General features: G+C 44.2%; 1 long non-coding RNA gene across 5 annotated transcripts in view; it reads right to left on the bottom strand.

Annotated features, from left to right (window-relative positions):
- Positions 1-25,248, bottom strand: part of LOC101749734 — a 47,142-nt gene that overhangs the window by 14,895 nt on the left and 6,999 nt on the right. For 3 of the 5 annotated variants that reach the window (XR_001464095.4, XR_001464096.4, XR_005859070.2), the window contains exons 3-5: positions 19,584-19,710; positions 3,941-5,432; positions 1,783-2,102 (exon numbers count right to left, since the gene is read on the bottom strand). This is a non-coding gene — a long non-coding RNA (uncharacterized LOC101749734). Of the gene's footprint in view, positions 1-1,782; positions 2,103-3,940; positions 5,433-6,139; positions 6,355-19,583; positions 19,711-25,248 lie in introns of all 5 variants that reach the window. The other 2 variants (XR_005859072.2, XR_005859071.2) reach the window with 2 other exon arrangements.

The raw sequence follows: 25,248 nt of genomic DNA, 5'->3' as shown, positions 1-25,248 counted from the left end.
AACTCCACTTTACAAAAGGAATACAAACTACCAAGATTAAAGGCTGCCATTCTTACAAAGGAAAGAAAACCTGCAAATACAATAGGCATATTAAACAAGATTTTGGCAGAATTTGGCTACCTCAGTTGAAAACTGCAACTCCTGTTCAGCTGCTGCCTAGCCCCAGAGTTGCCTCAACTTGCCTGCTGCCTCCTGGTTGGGATCTTAGCCTCCGCAGGCTGTTATCCTGCTCCCAAGCATGTCCAGAGTTGCTCCAGCCCAACCATCGCAACTCCATCCCACACCTGAGCGTGCCAGGTTCTGGCATCACTACCCAGGGCTGCCAGCGCTATCCTCATCCCCAGCCCAGGAGCCAGCATGCATAAAGCACAGAAGTGAGCACTGCCATCCCCTAGAAATGCCTTGTGCTACTGCAGCCCAAGGGAGCACCTGCCCCAAGTCCTGCCCTACACAACTCCCCACCAGCCCCCCAAACACCCAGCTTCCACCCAGTGAGCAAGGCACAGATAGCCCCAGGCATGGTGACAGTGAAAGGGAGCACAGCCTACACTGTGGCAGAGACACCCGGCGCTTGGCAGCTACAAAGCCTTTCTCAGATTGATGTTGAAGCATTCAGCAGTAGACTGTGCAGAGTGGTGGAGCCTTCAGTTATCTTCAAGCTATCCAAAGCTGCGATCTGCACAGCAAGAGCCGTTTTCCTCCTTTGCAGGTGCTCTGCTGTATCATAGTGTCTAAAACAATGCCAGGTCTTGTCCAGGGCAACCCAGGCTGGGGTCAGCTGCATCATTTTCCACTTTTTCCTGTACAACCTAGGCTGGAAGTAGACTTTTCTTTCAGAAATCCTGCATCCATTTCTCCTCCTGTTGTGGGATTAGAGTGGTTTCAAACAGGAAATAAAAAAGAGAAAGTGTTTGTGGTAAATAAGTGCTGAGATCCAGTTCTCCCAGCACTGTAACCCTCTGCAGCTTTCTCTGGGGTTAGTGTTTATTTACCCACTACGAACATTCTTAGTCTGACAGCTAACAATGCATTAATCACTGTCAGTGTGATCTTTGTTTCTGCTCCTCTGCAGGTACCTGTCAGAATCACAAGAGATTGATTATCACACCACCGTGCGTGCAGGAACACAGACTTGCACTCCCTCCAGCAGCCACTCCCGTCTGCAAGAAAATACATCCCTTCTCCCACTCCTTCCATCAACCAGAGCAAAGCTATCCCCCTCGGATTTCTAGCTGCTATGGTTTCTCTCCCCTTCAGCTGGCTATCTGCTACCTTTAGCCCAGACATCTGTCCTTCTTCAGCTTCACAAGCAGCACTAAGAGAATCATCAAAACACTTCTCTGCAGCAGAGCGCCGTTCCAGGCACCCCACTCCCTTCATTAACCACGTAAAAATGACGTCCCTTTCTCCTTTGCAGAAAGTTTTCTATGGCTCAGGTCTAACCTCCTGGCCACACTGTTCATGCAGCATTTAAAAGTACAACCAATAGACCCAGGAGCAGTCTCTGGGAAATATTTAATCTCCACCACAGTAGGAGCAGCTGCAGCTCTTCTTACTCCATCATTCAGAAGAGCCCTGGCAAACTGAAATACCTACCCTGGGGCCTCCAGCAATGCCCAGAGCCTTCTCTGCAGCAGCAGCCAAGGAAATCTGCCTTGGCTGCCTGTACAGTTAACAAACATAGAGTTGGAAGAGTAGTGTGGTTAGGATAGTACTTTACAGGTGTTGTAGTTGGAAAGGTTATTGTGGTGGAAAAGAGACAATCAAAAAAGAAATGCTCACCCATATCCAAGGATCAAGGCTCACAATAGAAAACTCCAAAAGGAGCAATCTCCAGAAAGAGATCCTTCCCCAGTGGCAGTCGGCCCTTCTATGGGGTCCAGGAGAGGTGCAGCCAGGCTCCACCCCTTCAGGTCACACAGGTGAATTGCCTTCACCTGTGCTCCCACGGCTGACTCAGTTCTTTCTTCAGGTGATCAATCAGAGGTTCAGGCTGTGACTCAACAGTTCCCATACACTGCCCTTTGCTGCTACTACTGCCCGAGGAAGTAATTCTCTTCTCTCTCTCCTGGGAACATTTCTGTGCGTGATTCAGCAGCTGCCTACAAAAAGTCATTAGGAAGATGAATGAGTTCACGGAGGGAAGAACTGAGAGAGAGCTTCTCTCTATGTGAGTGGGGACATTTCAGCAGGTGCAGCTCCCATTTGAGGTATGGGTAAATTTGGAGGTGTCTGACCCCAGGAGGAGCAGGAGGAACAGGGACTCTTACATGAAGTAGGATTACCATCTATGCACAGTGTAGCCCTCCTACCTCCTCCCACCCCTTGCAAGCCTTGTAACAAGGCTGACATCTTTTCCTCCAGCCCTGGTGCTCTCCAGCAATGAAGCCTGAGGCCTCAATGCCTCCCTTAACCTGACAGCAGCATGTTAGCAGGCTGCTGGCTTAGCTCTTACACTCTTATTATGTATAGAGAGTGAAATCACAATATACCTTAGGCTGTGTTTTTAGGACCTCCCTGCAGAGGCTAAATGCTACTGTTTTTGCTGTAGCAGGATGTGCCACCACTAGGAGAGCAGCCCTCTTCCTCCCCTGACCCATAACAGGGACGTGAAACTGCATACATCTGTTTCTATACTGCATTTGGAGAAAGCATGCAAAACAACCTCATACTTCTTTCTGTAGCAGGTCCATCATTGCCTCTCAGAATCTGGACCCAGTTTGTTTCTTATTTGTAGCTTTTAATAATAATAAAAAAACTTTCAAAGATATGGACATAATTAAGTATCTCTTAACAAATGTTTAAACAGGAAAGATTGAAAACATGCATCTCTAATTTCCACTCAGGTGGAAACTGCAGCTTGGAACTGCGTGTCTTTCAGAGTTTTCCCTGCTCTCTTTATCTCACTGTTGCCATCAAGCACATCCAGGTGGTTTTGGTGAGGCAAATTCTGTTGCTCTTAGTGCAAGACTGGGCTTGGCCTTTATCTGGGTTTCTGTGGCAAAGATGTGGCAAACGGTAGGCGTTTCTGGGGAGTGCCAGTCCCAGCAGCTGTGTGTTACACTCTTACTTCAGTGCACTTTGAGTTCCTAGTCCTAATGGCTGAGGACAGCTCAGAGAAGACTAGAATCCAAAGCATGAAAATGCAGGCACCAAAAGGCCTCAGCAAAAGTTATTACTCATAGACTCTAGTGATAACAGAGGCAGTTTTACCATTTGAGCATGCAGGCTCATTTGGAGAGGGACAGCCAACACAAAATAATTACACTACCTCTAACACAAGTTAGGTTGAAAATGTAACCAGATATATGAATATCTATTTCTTTTGAGAGGTTTAGCTTATAACTTCTTCCCAGAGTCAAATCTAAAGCAGAAAAATAGTGCTTACACTATTCCCAAACTGGAATTCTTGAAGTGCTATACTGCTGGCGATTTAAATTTTCAATTTATGCCAGGATATTGCCTCCTGTTAAGAAGCTCTAGAAGTTCCTGTAATCCCAGCCATGTGAGGGATCCTCATGTCCACTGGCCTTCAAACATTCCTCTGGCCAGAGCTTTTCAGCCTGCTGTGCTCCTTATAAACACTCAAGAAAGCAGTTGACTCTTCTTAGAGCCTTACTTCTCGAATACTTGTGAATTTTAATTGATTCTCCTGGTTCCAGATACTGTCTGTCTCAGCAAAAGGACAGTGCTACTGTGACCCACACTTCTTTCTTCCCTACAGCATGTCTATCTGTGGTCCTGCACAGCTCCGGAAATAAACTGCTTTTCTCAGAGAGACCCACTGGCCAGAGTCAGGCTCTCTGAAGGCACAGCAGCTTCAAGGAGACTCATTTAAACTCAAAGTCCTCACCATGGTAGTTCTGGAGAGCTGGAAATGCTCCTGGGAGTGGTGGTGAGGGAGAGAAGAGGCAGGAAGTTAAAAAGAAAGATTTCTCACCCCATCCTATGCTTGGAAAGCAGTCCTTTGGGGTCTGTCTGCTCCCTTCCATCTCGTTTTCTTCTCATAGCTGGAAGTCACACTAGCGCAGCACTGAGAATATTTTAAATGATTCATTAATGTTTGTACACATATGCCAGATGCTTTCCTTTTTTTAATAAACAAATAAACAGAAACCTCAAACACCCCCTGAGAGATGGAACACTTTCCCTCCAGTGAAAGCCACACTGGGTGCTTGTGCAAGAGAAGGGAAGGTTAAAGAAAAAAAACAACCTGCACACACCCACCGCAGAAGCCCGCTTTATGAGCATTTCTCCTCTCCCTCTGATCACTTCCCCTGCCACACCAGTTATCCAGACTCTGGGGAGGTATGGAGGTACTGAGAGATGTCACAGCTGCTTATTTCCCCCACAGCACCTATGAGGAGCCTGGACTGGGGGCTTTGGACTGGCTTAGTTGAATGTAGCTGATGGGACACTCCATTAACACAGCTACTGAAGCCTTTGATGGGTGTTCATCAGAGCACCAGCCTGTGCAGGTACTTCCATCTCAGTACTTGTGGTCACCGCAGAGATTGTTCCAATTACTTATGGCTGGGACTTCCTAAGCTATGTAGGTGTTCTGGTAATTTTATCCCAAACCCCTTTTCTTCCATGCTACGGTCATTTGGAAATTAAGTACCGTAATTTCCCACATCTGGCAGTCTCACTCTGTCATGTGGTTCAGCATGAAAATTGCAGTATTACACAAGGGATGTCTCAGGTGAGCAGTAGGTGTGCAGAAATGAGTCCTGACAGCGTTGTCAGAGAGCTCAGATCCAAAACTGCAGAGAAGGTGATGCAAGTAAGAAGTGATCTCTCCGTGTTCGTCCTGCCAGCTTTGCTCCCGTGTATCAGCTCTCATGAGGCAAGGATCAGCTCCGTATGCACACAGCTTCCTTGTTGTGGGGAACAGTTCACACACGCTGGACTGATTCTACATCAGCAATCACTATAAAATTTTAACTAAAAAAGTGATGAGTATATTCCTTTTATGTCTTATGCAAAGGCATCTGCTACTGAAAGCAAGAGGGATTCAGGCGAGTGCTCCACAAGATGTGACTAGAATATGTTTCTTCTGAAGTCCTCTCATCAGAAGTAGTAATATATTCCCCTTTTCCCCTAAGACTTGGAAAGCACATTTTAGTGCCTGCCACAGGACTGTCAGGATCAGCATTTCAAGAAGGAATTCAGCTTTATCAACATTCAACAGCATTGTAATTCAGGAATAATTAATGTAATATTAACATAGAGTTATCGAGAAAGGTAAGAATGTAAGTGTTCACCATCAAATTCATTTAGTGTTTGCTGCAGTAGTGTGATTGGCACAGAGGCATTTAGCATCAATGCTAGCTTCAGGAGGATGGCTTCAAGGTGTGCCTCCCGCTGCACGTACTGCCCAGGAGTGCTGCCTGTGCTCCTCAAGGGACGTCTTGGGAAGTTGTGCCACGTGTCTGTGGGAGAACAAAAATCAAAGAAATACTCCTGTAAAGCCTGCCAACACTTTGCCAAGGTACAAAACACATGTATTTCCCCTTATGAACTATCCTAGATAGATCACGCATACGATATATATAGGAATTACAATGAAAGGGATAGATAAGGAGTCTCTAGATCTGTGTGCATTTATATGCACATACTTATGTAAAGGTAGATAAAATTGAATTCATACCTCTATTCTATGGAATGGGGGAATATGTTGTGACTTTAATAGAAACTGGTTCTTGACTTAGAGTGGATACATCAGGCAGCATAATGTTTACTGCTTATACCAAATTATATACACAGCTACGCTGCTATATAAGTATACCTATATATATACACATCGTTGTAAAAATACATATATAAATTCAGTTAAATGCTTTGCTTTGCAGCAGAGGAAGAGAGATAAGCTGCTTTTCTTCATATCTGGAAAGGATTTTCTGCCTTTCAGGATAACTGGGTTCAGCAGTTTTGGGGCCTTATTCCTGCACTTCTGTTCACTCTGTTGCCAGTACAGCCAAAAGGAAAAGGAGCCTGATTGAGGGTTTTCATTGAGTAGAGTTGCAGTAAATGTCTACTAAGATTTTCAGACGTGCCACAGCTGCTACCTAACGCTGACAATAGCAGGAGTAAGGTGCCCAGGCATGCTGAAAAATCCCTGCAGCTACTTAAGACTCACTTACAACAGCATGGTGTATGTGACAGACTCCCTGCAGCCAGGACATCCACTGAACTTCAGTGGAACTGGGACACCTGGATCCAGCAAATTCCTGCACCAGTGAGCACTGGCAGTGCTGCAGGACTGAAGCACTCTCCCCTGATTGTATTTGTGCTGCAGCCTGGTTCCTCCCACCCAGCTCACTTTTCACCTAGCTGCCACGATTGCTCCAAAACCTGGGTACAGAGAACAGAGAGCAACAGACATGCCCATAGAAGTAAAAACCTTTGCTCAGCATGATTAGCTCCAAAGGCCATATTCTTCACCATCAATCAGAGGTGACATAAGCAGCATGCAGGGGAATGGGTGAAGGATCAAGACTGACTCAGGAAAGAAGATGATTCTCATGCTACCCTGACAGCCTGAAGCAATTCTGAGGCCACGTTTCACAGCCTCCTTGCGTTATATGATGCTTTAACAGTGTGTCAGATGTGTCATGACGAACACCACATCTGTCTCTAAAATAGATTTGTAAGAAGAACTTTCCCTCCAAATAAAGTCTGTGGCTCGAGGTTAAGTCTAGATACAGTTTCAACACGCTGCTTTTTTCCAGGGCATCTGCAAAGAAGCCTCACTCCAAAGGGGATGATTCTCTCACTGCAGAGATGGGAGCAGGCAAGGCAGCCTTCTGCAGCCCCATATGACATACTCCTGCTGAATCCAAGTCCCACCACTTCTTACAGAGTGCCATGCTTGTTTGGCTATGTACAGACCAAGTACTATAGAAAAATGTAAATATTTTTATGGCCTTGCTTGCTTAAAAGCCTACGAGAATGGCTGGCTAAGGGGAAAAGAATGCTGTGCACACACAGCAGAACAAATTTAATGAAAAACAGAACCCAGATATATTCCTTAACCCAGGGATGGAGTGCTTTGCATTGTTAAACAGCGGTTGTTTTGTACACCACAAAGAGAGCATTAAAGTCTAGATAGCACAATTAATAATGAACTCTCCAAAGCAAAGGACTGCCACCACCAACATAACGTCACTCTCTTCATGCACAGAACACAGGCTGACTTCACAGAGCTATTCACTCATCTTATCTTGCATTTGAGAAACCAGCCAAATGCCCTGTTCCTTCCATACTGCTGGAGGGTTATGGTAGAGATGGAGACAGGCTCCTCTCTAGGGTGCACAGGAGGAGGACAAAAGGCAACGAGCACAAGATAGAAGGCAGGAAGATCTGCCTGGATATTAGGAGAAGTGTTTTCACCACAAGGGGTGCAGGGTGACAGTGGGCTTCCTGTTCTTGGGGATATACAAACTTCAATTAGACGTGACTCTGAGCAACTCATTGCAGTTGGATCCGTGCTCAGCAGGAACTGGACAAGGTAGATGCAAAGACTCTTACCAGCCTCTAGGCACTCCTCTCCCCTTATGGGCAGGATGTGACAATTCTACAGTCCTTTGGTTGTCTCAAAAGTGTACTTTTGTTTGTTTCTTTTCTTGCCTGCCATGGATAGCAGTATATCCACACTGACTGGCTGCTGAAGATACTGCATCTGCTGTACCAGCTGATTGACCCTCCAACCAAGCAGCACCTATGAAAAAGCTTGGCTGGAACTAGGGTACAAGTTATTTTAAAGACTGGCTTTGGCTTCTAGATTGCCAAATCCAGAAGTCTACAAAACAGACCAAAATAAGAGGCCAAGGCCAGGAGGAGGTAGCTGCTCAACTCCCTGGCACAGGAGCTGCAGAGGACGGGCTGCAAAAAGTGAAGCTCTTCTGCAGCACCCAACAACACATGGCAGCAGCAAGAGCACAGGCAGCCAACATTACCAACAGCCGACAAAAATACAAAGGCAGCCCAGATCTCCCTTGCCCTGCTCTTTCAACACAGTGTTCAAACCAGGTCTGAAAGTCATCACGTTTCACTTACTTCATACCACCTTGCCATTTCAGATGTTACTATCCCAGCTAGGCGCAGCATGGGATCTCCCGTGGCTGCATTTTAGAGCGCTGTTCACTGGGGTAGGGCTCTGAGTGAGGCCAAGAAAACTATGCAAGGTGTAAAAACTTTTGGAAGAGAGCCTAGCTGCAACAGCAGGGAAGAGTTAGGAGAAGTGAGCCCTGCGCAACGCTTGGCAGTATCCTAATACACTTCATTTTTTTCAGATACATTTATTTAATTGTATCTTTTTATATCATCAGAGATTATGAAGTCAAAGTTTAACCTGGAGGTAAAAATGAAAGACTTATGAGCATGGATAAAAGTCTGTCTGAAATATTAGAGTCATTGTTAGAGCTAAATCTATTTCAAGTTGTTTCTTCAAATATAAATGCTGTAATTATGTTAAACGTAATGTTATTGCTTCCCATTTAACAAGTCCCTGGCCTTGCCTGCACACTTGAAAAAAACAAGTAGACAAGGTTTAGCTAGGCCAGGCCAAAAGCATAACCTTCTTAAGTCCTGTGTCTGCTTAACTGGGGACACTTTCTCCTTGATTCTGAGGCTCACGCTGATGTGTTGCTCCCTGCTCAACTGCCCCAACCTTCAAACCCATCTTATCCCCAAGGCTCCCAACTGCTCCTCCCCTTGCTCCCCCCACAGCCCCGGCTCCCTGCTGTGTGGACCCTTCTCTGCCCTGAGGCACCAGTCAAAGCTGATCCTTCTCCCCCTGTCGCTACCTGCAGCCTCTACCCACTTACCAGGGATTTGATTTTGTCTGGACCCTGGATGTTTTGGGGACATCTTTGCTTGGGCCTGGGAGCCAAACGCAGCTGCAAGGAGCCAGTGAGCTGTGAAGGGGTCTGTGGTCTTGTAACTGCATGACTGGAGAGTGTTTCTGTTGAGTTTTTACACAGCTCCATTCCCCTTCTCCCGCTATTTCTGGCTGCAGTTACAGCCGTGTGCGAACAATGCACCCTGTGTGCATGTTTCCCATTTGGCGCACAGGCTTGTAAAACATTTTTAATATGTGATTTACAGTGGTTCTGGCTTGGACTGAAACTGTTACCCTCAAAAACTGAGCAAAGATAGACTGTCAGAAAGCATTTTGGGGCAAGGTAGGAGCAGGCAGGCACCCAGCACCACAGCCTACAGGCGGCTATAAGCCAAGGTACTGCTCCTCCCTAGGCCAGTATTAGCCCCAGAAGAGCATCCCCATTTCCACAAGAGACCTCTGGAGATAAGCAGTGTTGGTGGCTGCTTGCTTAGACACAGTCAAAACCAGAAGCAAACAAAAGCCACCACAGTGTTCAAGCTGGATCTGTTTGTGACCTTTCCTCCCCCAGAAAACCGCAAAAATACTGCTGGAGATATAGGAGGAATGGAGAAAACACTGGCATTTTGCTTGAGCTGGATAGTAGGTGGGAAAAGAAGTCACCACTTTATACCAGGAATGTATTTTTAAAGGGAATTTTCATGAAAAGCAACGCACAGTTTAGAAGAATCAGGCAGCCTAGTTTGTCATCATTTGAGGTCCTTAAATCTTTCAAAATGCTCAAGTAACATTAGATACAGTATCCTATCCAAATTCCAATTTCTTATTAGACTTTCATAAAGTCTCAATTGGAAAAGATAATGTAAACTTCCTGTCGTACAAAACTGCTACCACATGCCCCTAAAGCAGCAGGGGAACGAGGCAGCACTGTCCTGCATATCTGATCAGCAGCTGGAGAGTTCAACTCTCCCTCATGGTGAAACGCATTATGAAATGGGATACTGCTTTGATTTGATTTTATACCCTTTTATTATAAGACAATGTTATCTCCAAATGCTGGCAAAATACACTTAATCGCATCTTTGATGATTCTTTACAGAGCTGTTGCTACAGCGTAAAGTGCGGATAAATGTTTCAAAGCCCACTGGAAAGCCTAGCTGGGATGATTTCTTCGCAGTTTGAAGCACATAAGACAAGTGCAGAAATCTGAAAGGCTCCCCAGACATCACTTTATAAAGAGGGGGGCAGTTCATAAAATAATCATGACTGGATAGGTTTTATTTCCTTTTGAAGCATCTTGTCTCTGCTGGCATAAACTCAAAGATATTGAGTTTGTAGAATTATAGAATCATAAAGGTTGGAAAAGTCCAACCATGAACACACCCCTACCATGCCCACTGTGGCACTCCCTCCGTGCCACATCTCCACCGTTCTTAAGCACCTCCAGGGACGGTGACTCCACCACCTCCCTGGCAGCTGTGCCACTGCCTCACCACTCTTTTGGAGAAGAAATGTTTCTTAACACCCAACCTGAACCTTCTTTGGCACCGCTTGAGGCCATTCCCTCTTGCCCTACTGCTGTTACCTGAGAGAAGAGGCTGACTCCCACCTCGCTACAACCACTCTTCAGGCAGTTGTAGAGAGTGATAAGGTCTCCCCTGAGCCTCCTCTTCTTCAGACTTAGCGGTCTCAGCTCCCTCAGCTGTTCCCCATCACACCTGTGCTCAACCCTTCACAGCTCTGTTGCCCTTCTCTGGACACACTCCTGGTCCTCCATGTCTTCCTTGTAGTGAAGGGCCCAACACTGAACACAGCACTTGAGTTGTGACCTCACCAGAGCTGAGTACAGGGGGATGATCACTTCCCTGCTCCTGCTGGCTGCACTATTGCTGACACAAGCCAGGATGCCATTGGCCCTCTTGGCCACCTGGGCACACTGCTGGCTCATGTTCAGCCAGCTGCCAGCTAACACGCCCAGATCTTTTTCCTCCATGCAGCTTTCCAGCCTGCCCCAAGCCCATAGCTTTGCATGGGGCCATTGTGATCAGTGCAGGACCTGACACTTGGACCTGTCGAACCTCACACATTTGGCAGCAGCAATCCAACCTGTCTGGATCCCTTTGTAGGGCCTTCCTACCCCCAGGCAGATTGATACTTCATCCCAACTTGGTGTTACCTGCAAACTTATTAATCGTGCACTCAATCTCTCCAAGTCTGATCCCTGTTTCAAACTGCTTTACATCACAGTTCTGCCAGCTGTTAATCAGCACCGAGACTTAAATGGCATTTAGGCAACACCTGACGGCACAGGCCTCATGGCGCCTTTGGGATGTGCCCTTTGGGCTCTCGCAGAGGAGACCTGCACAATCATAGTCCCAGTGCCCACCTGCTTCCCTGCTCCCAGCTCTGTCAGGACTACAGAGATAGCTTGCAGTGACTGCTGCACTAACGCAAGGAGGGGCCTGCTGTGTACAAACAGACCAGGAGAAGCCCCCAGCAGCAGACAGGCCACTAAGCCCACTCGCTCTGTGTGAGGTCTCAAGCCTCCACTTGGGTTGTTCCTCATTAGAAGAGTTTAATGATTATGATCCTGTTGTGCAAGGAGCCTACATCTATCCCCTCTGTCCAGAAACACTGCATTCCTCATCTGCACCTCTCTGCAGTGCCTGAGCTTACGGAAGGCTCCCTGATGCACTTAAGCAACATCCAGCTGTTATCTGAACCCCTTCAGCCCCAAGGCCAGAAAGGACTCAAAGTGGAAACTGTGGAGCTGCCTGGTGGTTTAGAGTTGAATCAGGCAAGACACTCTCAGCACTGCAAATGTGCTTTGGCACACTAACAGCGTTGGAGCTGCTAGAAACAGCTCGGAGGTCCCATTTTGAATTTTTTTTGCATTAAAGTTTTCCTTCAGTTCAGCCAAGTTATCTGTCTCTCGTGTCAATTTGCTGAAGCAGCTTTTTTTTTTTTTTTTTTACCAGTTTCTGGGAACCACAAAGGGTGAGGCAGCCCGCAGCTTTTTAAAGAATGACATTTGTTTTCAGCAGTATGATTACCACCACTGCCACTGCATGGCACATGCAAAAGCAGGTTTCTGAGGACACCAGCACTCAGAAATAAAACACTATAGTTCAGCAGGCATACGTAGGTCACTCCAAAAGTACTGCCTCCTATTTATTTCCATGGAAACTACAGCAGATACAAAGAACACAATAACACTATTTGATAGAGCAAATTCTCAGCTACAAAGCACTATTTTTCAACATAGTCGTCACTATTAGCAATGTTTTTCCACCAGCAATGAACAGGAGCCTGCATGCCATGCTTCTATAAATCTGCATGGCCATGTGGAACATGTCTTGTCTTTCATGTCACTGTCACCAGTGCTGAAACACATCACCCCCTCCTCACTGTGCTCACATCTACTATTTGGTCTCCATAAATGTTTAGCAAGCATCAACAAATGCCAATGGGTGCCATTATTTCCATATGAAGGAATTAAATGACGCCCCTTTGCTTCATATACGTTTCCATGTCAGATACCATTCTGTCAGACTGCCCCTCTCCTGCCATCTGTCCACAGCAACAACATGGATAATGGTATTGGTTGGAAGGTTCAGTCAGTACTGCCATAACACCAACATCTGCCTCTGACGTCCTGGGCCAACAAAATAAAATAGGATGCGTTACTTTTGGAGCATCTCTCCTATTTTCTAGTTACGCTTGAAAAAGACCATGTGAAAGTTCTTCATTATTCCCCTCCTGATTTTCTCTTCTCTAAATCCAAGTGCCAACACGAGTTTAAAACCTCCACAAAACACGTTTCCATGTATTTTTTTGCTCTCTTAAATGAGCTTTTCAAGCACAGCCTGCCAGTAGCCTAAATATTCTCAGAAGTGTTGGTGAGAAGTGTTCTTTCTCGCATCTCTAGGTAAGCATTTTTGCCTAAAAACTAGCCAACAGACTGAACAAGAGATGATGGCACCTAAAACCATATAAATTAGTGCAGCTCATATCAAATTAACTGTGTGAACAGAGCGAGAAGAAATAAGACAGCACGTGCGTGTGTGTGTGTGTGTGTGTGTGTGTGTGTGTGCAAAGTCTATAATACAGTAAAAAACTCATTACAGAACTAAGTCTAGTAACCTAGCATCTGGAGGTGTCAGAAGTGAGGTTGGCTGTACAAACATCTTCTGCGTTCCCTGCGCATTACCTTATGCTAGAGCCTTGTATTTCATAATCACATGACTTTTTTATCCACACCAGATAATTCAGCATTTAGCAGAGGTGGCACCAAATGAATAAAAAGTTATTCAATATTTGATCCTCACCACTTAGGGTGTTGGCCCACGCCGACTGTGCATGGTTCCAGCATTTATCTGAACAGAGAACTATTCATTTTCTATATGGTCTTCAGTGAGATGCTTACTTCTATAGATCATGACTGCTCACAGACTTTAATAACTGTCCTTGATGAAATAAAACAATGGTATTTGTTCTCATCTAAGAGATGAAACAGCTGGAGAGGCAGTCAGAAGTGCCTTCTTATGCTAGTGCCTAGCAAGGGATTTTGCATCAAAAGAAGGGTGGTCAGCAGAGCAAGGAAAGGGATTGTCCCCATCTGCTCTGCCCTCATGAAGCCCCATCTGCAGCACTGCATGCAGGTCTGGAGCTCCCAGCGCAAGAAGGATACTCAGCTGTTGTAGTGGAACAAGAAGAGGACATGTAGATGCTCAAAGGGCTGGAGCACCTCTCCTATGAAGAGGGGCTGAGAAAGTTGGGCTTGTTCAGCTTTGAGAAGGCTCTGGGGAGACCTAATTGTGGCTTTCCAGTACTTAAAGAGAGCTTATAAGCAGGAGAGAGACCATGTTTTTGTATGGTCTGATAGTGATAGGCCAAGGGGGAATGGTTTTAAACTAAAAGAGGGGAGATATAGATTAGATGTTAGGAGGAAATTCTTTACTCAGAGGGTGGTGACAAGATGGCCTTTTCCTCTCGGGAGTCAATGCTGTCAATGCTCACACACAGTCTTCTCCACCTGGGCTGCATCCAACTGTCTACCTTCCCAGGATCTTCCCTACCACAGCATATGGAGGAGTGGGAAAGAGGGCAGCCTGCACTTGCCTTGGCTGCCACTTCATTAATGAGTAAAATTCAAAATGCTAATCCCAATCCACAAAGCCACCAGCGTACTGGGGTCAATTAGCTCTGCAGCTGTCTTGCCCTGTAGCTTATCTGTGACACACTTAGAAAATGCTTGCCAGCCCCCACCACGTTTCCTAGAGCAGGCAAATAAGCTCTTTTGCCTTCAGACTTGACTTGATCTGAACTGGATTGTCTTCAGGGAACCCTAGATGAGCTGGCTCATCTCCAAGTGCTACTGAAATCAGGAGTCTCCCCTGCATATATTTTGAGTCATGCCTCAACATGGCTCTAGATTTTCCCTTTGCCATAACATCAGACTTCTTACTGAGGCTCTTTAGGTAGGGGTTTAGTTAGGATAGGGCAGGCTATGCTGTTCCCGAGTTGGCAGGAAACAATAGTCCCCAGACATTAACATGACAGACATGTCGACACAGAGAAACGTATGGTACCAATTAAGACAGTATCAACAATTATGCAGAACGTAGTTGAGTGGATTAATTTGTTGCCTGGAGTAAAGGCTGCCAGTATGAAGCTGGCTGTTAAGAGACACACTTTCATCTTGCATGCTGCCTTGTGCCAAATAGTATGGAGCCTATGAAGCCCATGTGCACTGAGGATGGTTGCTGGGTTTTCATTTTCCGTGTGCAGTCTTAAGCAGGGAAGGGACAACCAGTTAGTGTCTCTACATGCTATATATGCTAGCTCTTTTCCTGTTTAAAAAGAAAACAATACCAAGCTTGAAAAAAAAAATCTCTGAATGACCATCTTTCCCAAAACAGTAACAACAACAAAGTAACTGGAAAATGATGGTGCTTTTCATGCCCGTAAAGGTTATCTTTTGCTGAAGGGCTGACAAAATAACTCATTTGCCAAACACACTTTTTCTCAGTTCTCTAAGCAGAGAGAAACAGTTAAATTGTGTGTGACTTCTTTCCAACTTGCTATTTTTGTGCTAACCAGAAGGACATTTACACATGCTTTGTCTCTTGCTTCCCACCCAAAGAAGATAGAAGGCACAACCTTCCAGAGGTAATCCAAGTTCTCCTGCCTTGTCAAGTGCCTTCCAGAGGCCATAGGTAAAACACTGTCATTCTAGTGGCTTTGTAAGAACAAGCAGTTGATTTTTGCAAAGGTCTACGGCTGTCAGAGTGTTGAACAGTAAACAAAAAAACTAGGACTTGTAAATAATCACTTACTGCATTAATAAACAGCAGTATTTGAATTCCTGCTGTAGCTTTGTACCAGCTGTGCTTTGTCTCAAAATCCAATTTAGAAAAATCTGCTTATGCTTGTTCCTGCAGTATGAAGACTATTGAACTACCCTTCACAAACTCTGCTGCTGCTTATAGAGCATATGGTCCCACATCAGGCTCTCATTTCTCAGTGTTTATCCTTGTTAAACAACAGCATGCCTACCTGAGATATAAATTACCTAGAGGCTTGGAGTAAAGCCATCCTGAGTAAGGAAACTATTAATAGCACTGCACTCCTCAACAAACTGCAGGCAAAAGGCCCCTGCCTGCTTGTAACACAACACATGCCGACCATGGTGATGGAGAAATCCAGCTGTAATCCAGCCTTCCCAGAAACCACATTGTTTTCTGGGCAGCAGAACTCTGAGGCATAGCTTTCTGTAGATTTATATCCTATGTACTTCACCCCCTCCAGCCATCACATCTTTAGGATACTTGCGGCTCAGCAATGCTCCCATCACAAAACCTTCCAGCTCCCTTCTACTATCTCTATTCCTACTCCAACTCCTCGAATAACAGATATAGAAGCTGTAGGGTCCCAGAAACAACCAGAGAGAGGGCTGTCCTTCCACGGGTCTCTTTTCCTCTGACACAGATTTCCAGGAAAAAGTATTTTTCAAACCTCTACTCCTTGGCCAAATTTGATCAAAATTGGTCAACACTTATCAGAGCTTTTAATGATGAAGGAAAGATAAAGTGTAGGCAATCAGACTAACATGAATCTTATCTGCTAGACATTAAGTGCAGAGGGGCTTCCAATAAATTGTTCACAAGGTACCAGGTGTTAAATCTATATTTCTGTTTAATTAATAACATTTGCTGGTATTGTACAGTTAACTCAGGGTATTTAACAGGATATTGAGCCTTCAGAGAGGCACTTCACTCTTCCTACCAGTTTTTCAGCCACTGCACTAGGAAATGGGAAGAAATCTTCAAATTCATTGCCACCACCACCTCCAAACTCTACCTCCATGACATTGCTGGGGCCTGAGCACTTTGCCCTGTTTTTCTAAGTTAAGATTAACTTTTCCTCATTTCAAGAGTGTTGTTCACAGAGTTGCTTTTTTCACTGCGCTCAGTGATCTGCAGAGACCCAACATTTTCCAAACAAAAAGATAAAATCTCTACAGACACTTCCTGGAAAGTTATTTCTGCAGTCAGTAATCTTCCGTCTGTTACCAGGCTCATCATCTTCCCATGTAAGTACCAGCCCGGATCTGTGCTTGATAGCTCACACTTCCCCTCCATGGAAAGCACAGGGGCAACTCTCAAAGCACACAGGCTCCCCATATGTGGCTTCTCTCTGGGCAGGTGTTCCTCTGAGCAGCAACCTTGTGACTGTAGTTTCCCCACAGCACAGCGACTCCAGCCTCCCAGCCTGTGGTCACTGCTCCCAGGCTGCACTACTGCACGGATCCTTCTTATCTGCAGTTTCCAGATGCCTCTGACAGCCTAAGGGGCAGAGGGGACCAGCAGTAATGCCAAGGAGAATCAGGACAGGAAAATATACATCCATTCAGACATGCCCAAATATGATTTCTCTTTTTAATTGAGCTTCTAAACATCTCCACCCTTAGGAATTTTGATGAGCTAAAAAAGTGTATTCCCTCTTCTTTATTCCCTCCTGCTTGAAACTGCAATAAAGATGGTTCCTCCTGAACATCTTTTCACTGTCACCTTTTTTCCTTTTCTAGCCTTGTCTTTGCCTGTTACTATTTTGGAGCTTTTCCAATGTAAAATGTTTTCAGAAATGGCAAGATAATGAAAACATTCACAAAGCACTAAAAAGAGATGAAATAGGAAAAACAACTACATGTATTTACACAGCGTTTTACACTTACTAGCATAAGAAAAGGAGGAGAAACATGGCAAACTGAAGTTCTGAAATATCTGTATAACACTCTGATGAAAAGAAAAAGAAAAAAAAATGTGGAAGTTTTCATTTAAGAAGTACTTCTGAATACATGGAGCCAGGCATCTTCCAAATGATAAGTCAGGTTTTGGTGAAGCCTCAGTTTTTCTATAGGAAACATTCCACTAGGGGGAAAAAAAAAAGCCAACTCATTGTAATGGAAGTTTAGTCAGCACCATTGCATGATCAGCAACGTGATGCCATACACACTGCTTCCCCGCCAATTTAGGACAGAGAGCAGCTTGGGGACTTCAGGTAATAGGAAAAGATATAGGACAGCACACGGTGTAACTGCAAGGACAGTTATTTTCCAGCACTGCTGGAATCAGCATGAGCTTCTCACTCCTCCCCACAAGGAAGAGGATGGCAGAGCCCACGTGGATAGAGCCGAGGCTGGGTCCTGTGATCACTTATCCCCCATGCTGTCTCCTCAGGGAGTGCTCACAACATCAGACTGCACTTCCCAACTCTAAATCTGCAAATACACGGCGCTCTCTAGTGTCTTTGCTCTGCTCAGGAGAAACACAAGTATCCCAAGGTGCTGACACCATTCCAGACAGCGTAGTATAAACACCCGGCAGTGGGATGCCCAAGGCATGCTATTAATTAGGAAGACTTTGCCAGCGTGTCTGTTTGAGTGAATTGTCTGGTGGAAGCTACTTCAGTTGTCCTGCTGTGGCCCTCACCAGTCTCACAGTACCTCCCAAAGGGGTCATTTAAACACAACCACGGTTTTAAGCCACTGACTGAAAGAATTCTTCCAGAAAAGTTTTTGATCCAGGATTTGGTTGCTGCAGAACTGGGGTGTGCTCCTGCCAGCTCCCAAATAGGCCATCAGCAACTTATAACTTTGGTTGTAATTTTGGGGTGCAAGCTCAGAGGGGAAATGCTCACTGAGGAGCTGACCCAGAGATGGCAGCTAGGAGGGCTGGGCAGCCCATTGTGTAGGCAGTGCAAAAGCAAGCAGAGAGAGGGGTCCTTTGGGATCCGTAGTACCATCAGCTACACAGAACAGCTGCATTCCTGCCAATCAGCATGCACGGAAGCAGCTCTGATGGAAACATGAGTCCTTCCTTCATGTCTTGCCTCTTCCCCATCCGCACTTCACTGGGGGAGAAGGCACGAGCAGAGCACGTTTCTAGCTGCTGAAGGTGAGCATAAGCCAAACCAGTGGGCACAAACTGGCACCAGCTTTGATATGCTCTTAAATGGCTCATTGATCCCTTTATTACTGCACTTTCCACTCTGTTACAGTGCCTCTCTTGTGCTTCTCTGAGCCTGACAGCTCATGACAGAAATACAGCACATCCCACAGACTCATAGCCTCAGGTTCGGCTGTGTTTGCCTAAATGACAAGATCAATGTGGCAATCTGCTGCAGAACATGAGAGATTCTCTCTCTCTCTGTCTTTGTCTCTCTCTCCTATAATATACATTTCACATTAAATCAGCATCTAAAGGGAGGCTCTTCTAGTGCCTAGAAGAACATATTTTCTGAGCTTGCAATGCTGTCTGGTGACGGGGGAAAATACATTTGCACCGTGTAATTGATTTGATGTATGCCACGTTTCACTGGGATAAACACCATCCCCCCGGCCCCTCACATTCCAGCATCTCCAGCCTAAGCTCCTTGTTAAAGTGTGTTGGGAGTCCACCAAAGACACTGAGTAGTTTTGACATGAAGATAAATGCTCTTATCTTCAGCTTCCAACATTGCTTCTCTGAATAAGCACTCTTGACAGTTTTTGTTGTTTAAACTGCTCTTCATCTGAGGATAGGAATATGGAGAAACCATTTAATCCACCTTTGATTTCAGCAGACTTCTCTACTGAGAAAATAAACTATGCTTGTCACCAAACTAGATGACTTCCACTGGGACACACCACCATAATTCATAGGAAATAAACTAAGGCCTCATCCAGGCAACACACTTCAGCACCTAAACAAACCCGTAGGTTAAAATATCTGTTGCTTTATGGACTTAGCATGTCCCAGATAGACATGTTTCTCCAGAACTCACACAATTGCAACACACCAGCAAAACTAAGCATTCTAATGGTACTGTGCTGTTGAGGAACGTTATTATTTTACAGGTAGGCAAACACTAAAACTTAAATAAATACCTTCCAGGGATCAGTTCAAGGACCAGGAAAAAACTTGGTTCTCCAAATCATCCATCCCTTACTATAATAAGCTGACCCTCGTCCCAGAACATGGGACTAAAAATCCTGCTTGTGTTTTCAACCACACTTTGCTGGAGGCCAAACTACAGATCACAAACATAAAGGCACAACTCAGCTGGAACCCAGGGAAGGCTGCGCTGACTTGGATGGATCTAAGATTTCACTCTCTGCTTCTCTACATGGAGATTAAACAAATGTTCTCTGGCCCCATAAGTGCCACATATGCCTGCCTGAGTTCAATGAGATACTTACTTTAGAGATACAGAAAAGTTGCAGTCCTTCCCAGAAGTATGGCAGGGGATGAGTTTTAGGGCCAAACATGCATCCATTTGAAGCACCATAAATCCAGTCCAGGTGTCTTTAATACAGAGGAACCAAGCTGGACAAGAAAATTAAAAAAAAAAAGGAGATTAAAGAAAAATTCAGAAGAATAAAGTGCAGAAGAAATAACTCAAAATATGTTAACTATATGAAGAAGAAGATGTCTAGAAAAAAATAATAGATCTTTGAGAGTCCCAGGAAGCAGAGGGAACTTGGAGGTTGTAAACAAGTCAAACAGTGTCTCTGTAATCAGCATTCACACTGGAACATGATTGGGGTTAGGATAAGGTTGAAGAAAATAGCTATTCTGGAGGTAACTGTTTATGCTGAGACACTACCTGACACGCAAGAATAAATAATAAGAGGAGCACTGGGAAAACTCAAGATATCCTACTGACATGTGGCAGCCAGAATAATAGCAGATTTCTAAATGCACTGGTCAGCAAAGTAAATGAGCTCATAACAAGAATATGGAATTCATCTTTAGACAGTTGTCACTGCTGAGAGACCACAATTATACGCATCTTTAAGAAGCAGGCCAAGATCACTGCAGGATGAGCTCAACAATTGCCAAATTCCCAAATTAAGAAAAAAAATGGTGAGAAAAATCATGTAATTTGGTGAGAAGACCCTTCAGGAAAAAAAAAAATCTGCCTCTGCATTTATTAAGTCAGTGAAACTACTCTGAATTTCTAGTAGAGGAATACGGCTTTGATTTTGCCCAGAGCATTCTGTAGGAGCCTTTGAACTCTGGCAATGAAATATTCAGCTGCACAAATCAACAAGCCTACATTAATAACCAATTCCAATGAAGAGTCAGAGGGGTGTCTAAAACAAACAGTATTTTCAAAGAGTTTCTGTTAAAATTTTCAGATTGGAGATAAACTCTGTATTTTTGGACTCACTTGAAAAGCCACTTAAACTATGCACATGCTCATATTTCAGAGTAAAGTTCTCAACTGACTATAAGTGTAATGCCCTCTGTACTCCACAAAATGCTAATCACAAAACAACCCAAATTTAATCCTGTGCATGCTGAACCCAGTATGCTTCTGGTCCTGCATGCTAACCATGGTAGCAAACTGCCTCAACAGGAGTGGATAGCCTTTGTGTCCATTGACTACTGGTACCTGAATTCACGCAGAACAGACAGAAACAGCAGTTCTAATTGGTGAGCCACATTCAGGCTCCAGCTGTGTAAATATAGGCCTTTTACTGAGGGAGCTCAGGGATATAATCCCCCTCCCCAAAAACAAAACAGCTCAAGTGAAAAAAAAAACAAAACCCACCAAAGCATACTGTACATACAATCTCATACAACTATGAGAAACCAGCCAAAAATATGGCACCCACCAACCTAACTTCTGCTGCTCTCAGCAAGATCAGATTTTTTCCTTAGAATAAGCAGTTGCCCTACTTTGGCTTGGTTTATGACAGCTATATTCTAAGGTAGCTCCTGAAAGAAACTTGGAAAGCCAGGCAAGACACACATGCCTTACAGATGTTATGTATCCCAGACTTGAGTTTTAGAGACATCCTGACATGTCAGACGTTGTCAGTTCTATGTGCTATTTGAGAAATGGTGTTTCTATCAATTTAATGAAACAGCTGCAGACTTCAGTTTTGACATCTGGCCCTATCAAACAAATCAAAGTAGTACAGTCTAACTGAATCCTCACTACAATCTACAGCAAGGACAATAAATACTACTTCCAGTTCTGATATCATCACCATGGTGGAAGCTGTGCCAAACCGTATCAGCTGACTGCCTGGAAAATAGCTTTTTTCTATGGTTCTGACCATTGTGCTTCCCACAGTTTGGAGAGTTTGCCAAGGTCAGTCTGTAAGATCATAGGGTTTCCTACACTTGTGTCCAGTGGCTGAAAGGAGTGATGCTCAAAACCACCATGTACATCAGTGTCTGTACAATGGGGAGTATAAGCAATAGGAACACTCACGTTAGCAATAGTGTGTGACCTGTCAAGTTCAGTAGTTTTCTCCCAAGTCTACAGACACTCCATCCTGTCTATAAATAGGGTGCAAACACTGAACACAACACTGTTGTTGGTTGCTTTGGTGTGGTCTTTGTTGATTTTTTTGTTTGCTTTTTTTTTTTTTTAAGTCTGAAAGCAGAAAAACAAAGTGTTGAGTAATTTATGCATTAAACTGTTTAATAGTCAATTTTTATGTCCTTCTCTCTTACAAGTTACGAGATCAGAGAGAAAAATTTACCAACTTTTTCTCACAGAGCAAAATTGTAAGCAACTACTTCATCTCTTAGGCTTTAAATCCCACATTGCTCAGACTCTGCACTTCAGGCCACTGACACACACAGCTTAGCAGAAATTTTCCCTGGAGCTAAAAAGGGATTATTCAGTGAGAAAAAATCTGTCCAAAAACAGTAAGGCAGCCATTGATTTTGATTCTTGGTTTCTCACCATCAGGCTTAGGAAGTCCTCACCATTCCTGTATAGCACTGAGGAAGTATCATTTAAAATTAGCTTGGCAGTGTCAGCACCGACCCTCTGATATGGAGTTTTGCACCTTCATACCAAGGCAAGCAGTCAGATCAAAGTGAGCAAGACTACATAAGTTGCCCATGGACATTTTGCTGCCATCTGGTCCAAACTACTTCTGCATGCATGTCTCTGTGTGCTCTCTTGCTACCATCATATATAAGTGACACAGCTGAATCAGGACTGTGATTTTTCAGCATTACTACAACACCCTACGGCATAGCATAGAGATGAGAAGCTTGGGTTTAAGTTGACATAGTAAGCTACAGTTCTAGGACTTCTTAATCTGTATAGCATTTACCAGTGGCATCGCTTGTATCAGTTGCAAGTCACAGACATACCAAAGCAGTGCACTAATTGCTGGAGGACCTTGTACTCACAACAAAAGCTGGTTACAATTGAGAGTACTCCTGCATGACTTAATCTTGGTGCATCAGAAAGGAAACCACTCTTAGCACATTGGTAGTGTGCATAAGGGATTACTGCATAAGCACAAGGATTGATGGTAGCTAAGGAGCCCCTCCAGCATACTATGTCACTAGTCACTAGAGCAAGGGCATACCACATACAGCATACCAGCAGTGCCACGCTGATCACCACATACTTGTGCTATCTGAGATATCATCAGCAAGGAAGTATCGAGGCGCACCCACATGGCACGTTTGTCCCTATACTTCACTGCTAGATTTAACCCATTGCCATAATGAAGATGTATAATGTTGGGAGGACAACATAGAACTGTTTGTGATAATGGAGGTTTTTAAAGTCAGCAGTGATCTTAAGTGCCTGTGTCTTGGTAAAACCCAAGAGTAACTTTAATTTCACAGGGTGGAGGCTCTCTGGAGAACAGACCTCTTTATTGCATCTCTAGCTGGGAGCCCCAAGCAGCTGGATCACCAGCCGTTTTCCAAATGCTATGCCAATATTTGGCTGTGCACTGGAGCACTACGATTTCCAGATAGCAGTATGTGAAATTAATCAGCCCCAAAGCCTAAACACCAGCCAACACTTGCAAACTGGATAGTACTTAAATTTGATGGAAGTTCTAAATGAAAATTTAGATATTGGTAAGCAAAGGTTTTTTGACAGTTTCTCAGTGTCCCAGACTAGCAAAGCACTTATATGTAAGGAAGTACAGGGTGAAAACCAAAGGAATCTAATGAAAAATTCTTCTTTAGCTAAAGACAGCACGATCATATTTTTCTTGATGCTGTCTCTCTTCACTGCTGCTAACCTATGCTCAACATTGTCCTAGTCTCTGATCCCACTAATATCGCAGCAAGACAAGTTAAGTCTCAAAGGAAGCAGGATGAAACCTGTTACCCAGGCTTCTATGCTCATTACCCTTTCTGTAGCACTCCTACACAAGAAGTAGTTCTTAGCCTAGACTCAGCATATGCTGAACCTGCTCGATTCAAGAGTGGACGAGAAGCAAGCTCTCGTTGCACCAGCAGTTACAAAGAACACTGCAGAAGGATGTATAAAGTTGTATGGTTTGTTTTATGTGAAAGATCCTACCCTGAAGAAAAAAAAATCACATCATTAATCCACTTCAGCAGAGTGCTTAGTGCCATTTGGACCTTGATTGGGCTCAGGACTGAAAATGTATCTACAGAAGTTGTCTACTCTTAGCAAAAATAAGCTCATCCCAAGGAATTAGAGATTTTTACCTGTTGCACTCAAAGCTCTAGTTGATAATTTTCTCCCCCAGTACTGTGACATTGTGAAATTTAGCTTTTCTTTCTCTCTGCTTTGAAATGTATACAGCAAAAAGCTACTCCAAAATATTCATCTGGCAGACATTCACTCTTAGAAAGACAGATTGAGAGCAAAATGGAAATAACACAAGGATAAGATATTCCATCGATTGAATTCCCCCTTCACAGGGATTTGACTTCTGGACTTAGTTACTGGAATATAGCACTGGAATATAGCAGTGCATAACGCATCCTTGGCATGAAGCAGCTTTGTGCACCTCTAACCGGTGGCTGTTCAGTCGCCTGTGCAAGCTGGGGCAATCTGTAAGCTTTTCTGTGCCCTGTCTGTTGCCTGCAGACATTCCCACAAGTGAGGGTCAGTGGGATTCAGGAATAGCCTCTCAGCACGGCACCTTGTGCCAGTGCTGACTTCCACAGAGGGACTGCCTAGCAATTTTTTTGAGATGCTCTTAGACTAGGACTCCTTGAGGCAAGGCTGAGTTTCAAGCTGGCAATGTCAACAGCTTTAAGATTGATTTGTAAATTCAAGCAGTGAACTCAGATCTGATGTTAAAGGCCCTCCACATCTGATAACTGAGACTTTTACAAGAAACAATCTTCATGAGGACTGCTAAAATTCACCTCCAGGGTTCTCCAATCTCACAGATTTGTAGGAAAACAATCTCCTTTGCAGTATTACACTCTGAGAAATCCACTTTTAGCACAGGAGCAACCACTGACTTATATTCCTTCTGCTTGCTTTTTTATAAACAAATTCACCTGCAGCAACCAGTAAAAAATCTCCAAGGAAATGTTATGTGTGCACATGATACATGCTGGTGTGTTTCAGGAAAAAGATACAGAGTTCAGAAATTAGAAGATAAGAAGAAAGGTAACTAATATATATATTAGTTACTAATATAACTATTATATTAAGTTAGTAACTAATATATATGTTATAATAATAAAGGAAGGTAACCACAACTAATTCTTCAAAGTAGAAGACCATGCACAAAAACTGCTGACAGACTCCAGCCTTAGGAATTCCTTTCCATTCCACATTTGGCATTGAGTTCTTGCTGATTTCTGTACTCAGACATATTTTCCTTCAGGGAAAATACATTATGGAAAGAACACTGCCCATGATTTTATAATATGTATTTATGAAGTTAATCGTACGCCTCTCAAGGCATCTGTTCATCTGGGCAGGAGAGAAATATCAGTCCTGAGTCCTAGTAGAGTGGATTGCCACACTTAATGTTCAAGGAAAGAACACGTCCTTTAGTCATGATCTACGAGGGCTTTCTGGTACTGCAGTAGGCAGTTTGCAGTGTGCACTGAAATACTTCTAGTAAGTTCATCGCCCACATCTTTTGTCCTTTC

Source organism: Gallus gallus, chromosome 3 (genome assembly GCF_016699485.2).
Source record: "Gallus gallus isolate bGalGal1 chromosome 3, bGalGal1.mat.broiler.GRCg7b, whole genome shotgun sequence".
NCBI lineage: Eukaryota > Metazoa > Chordata > Aves > Galliformes > Phasianidae > Gallus > Gallus gallus.
Note: the sequence above shows the minus strand (reverse complement) of the source record. Positions and strands in the feature narration are given on the sequence as shown.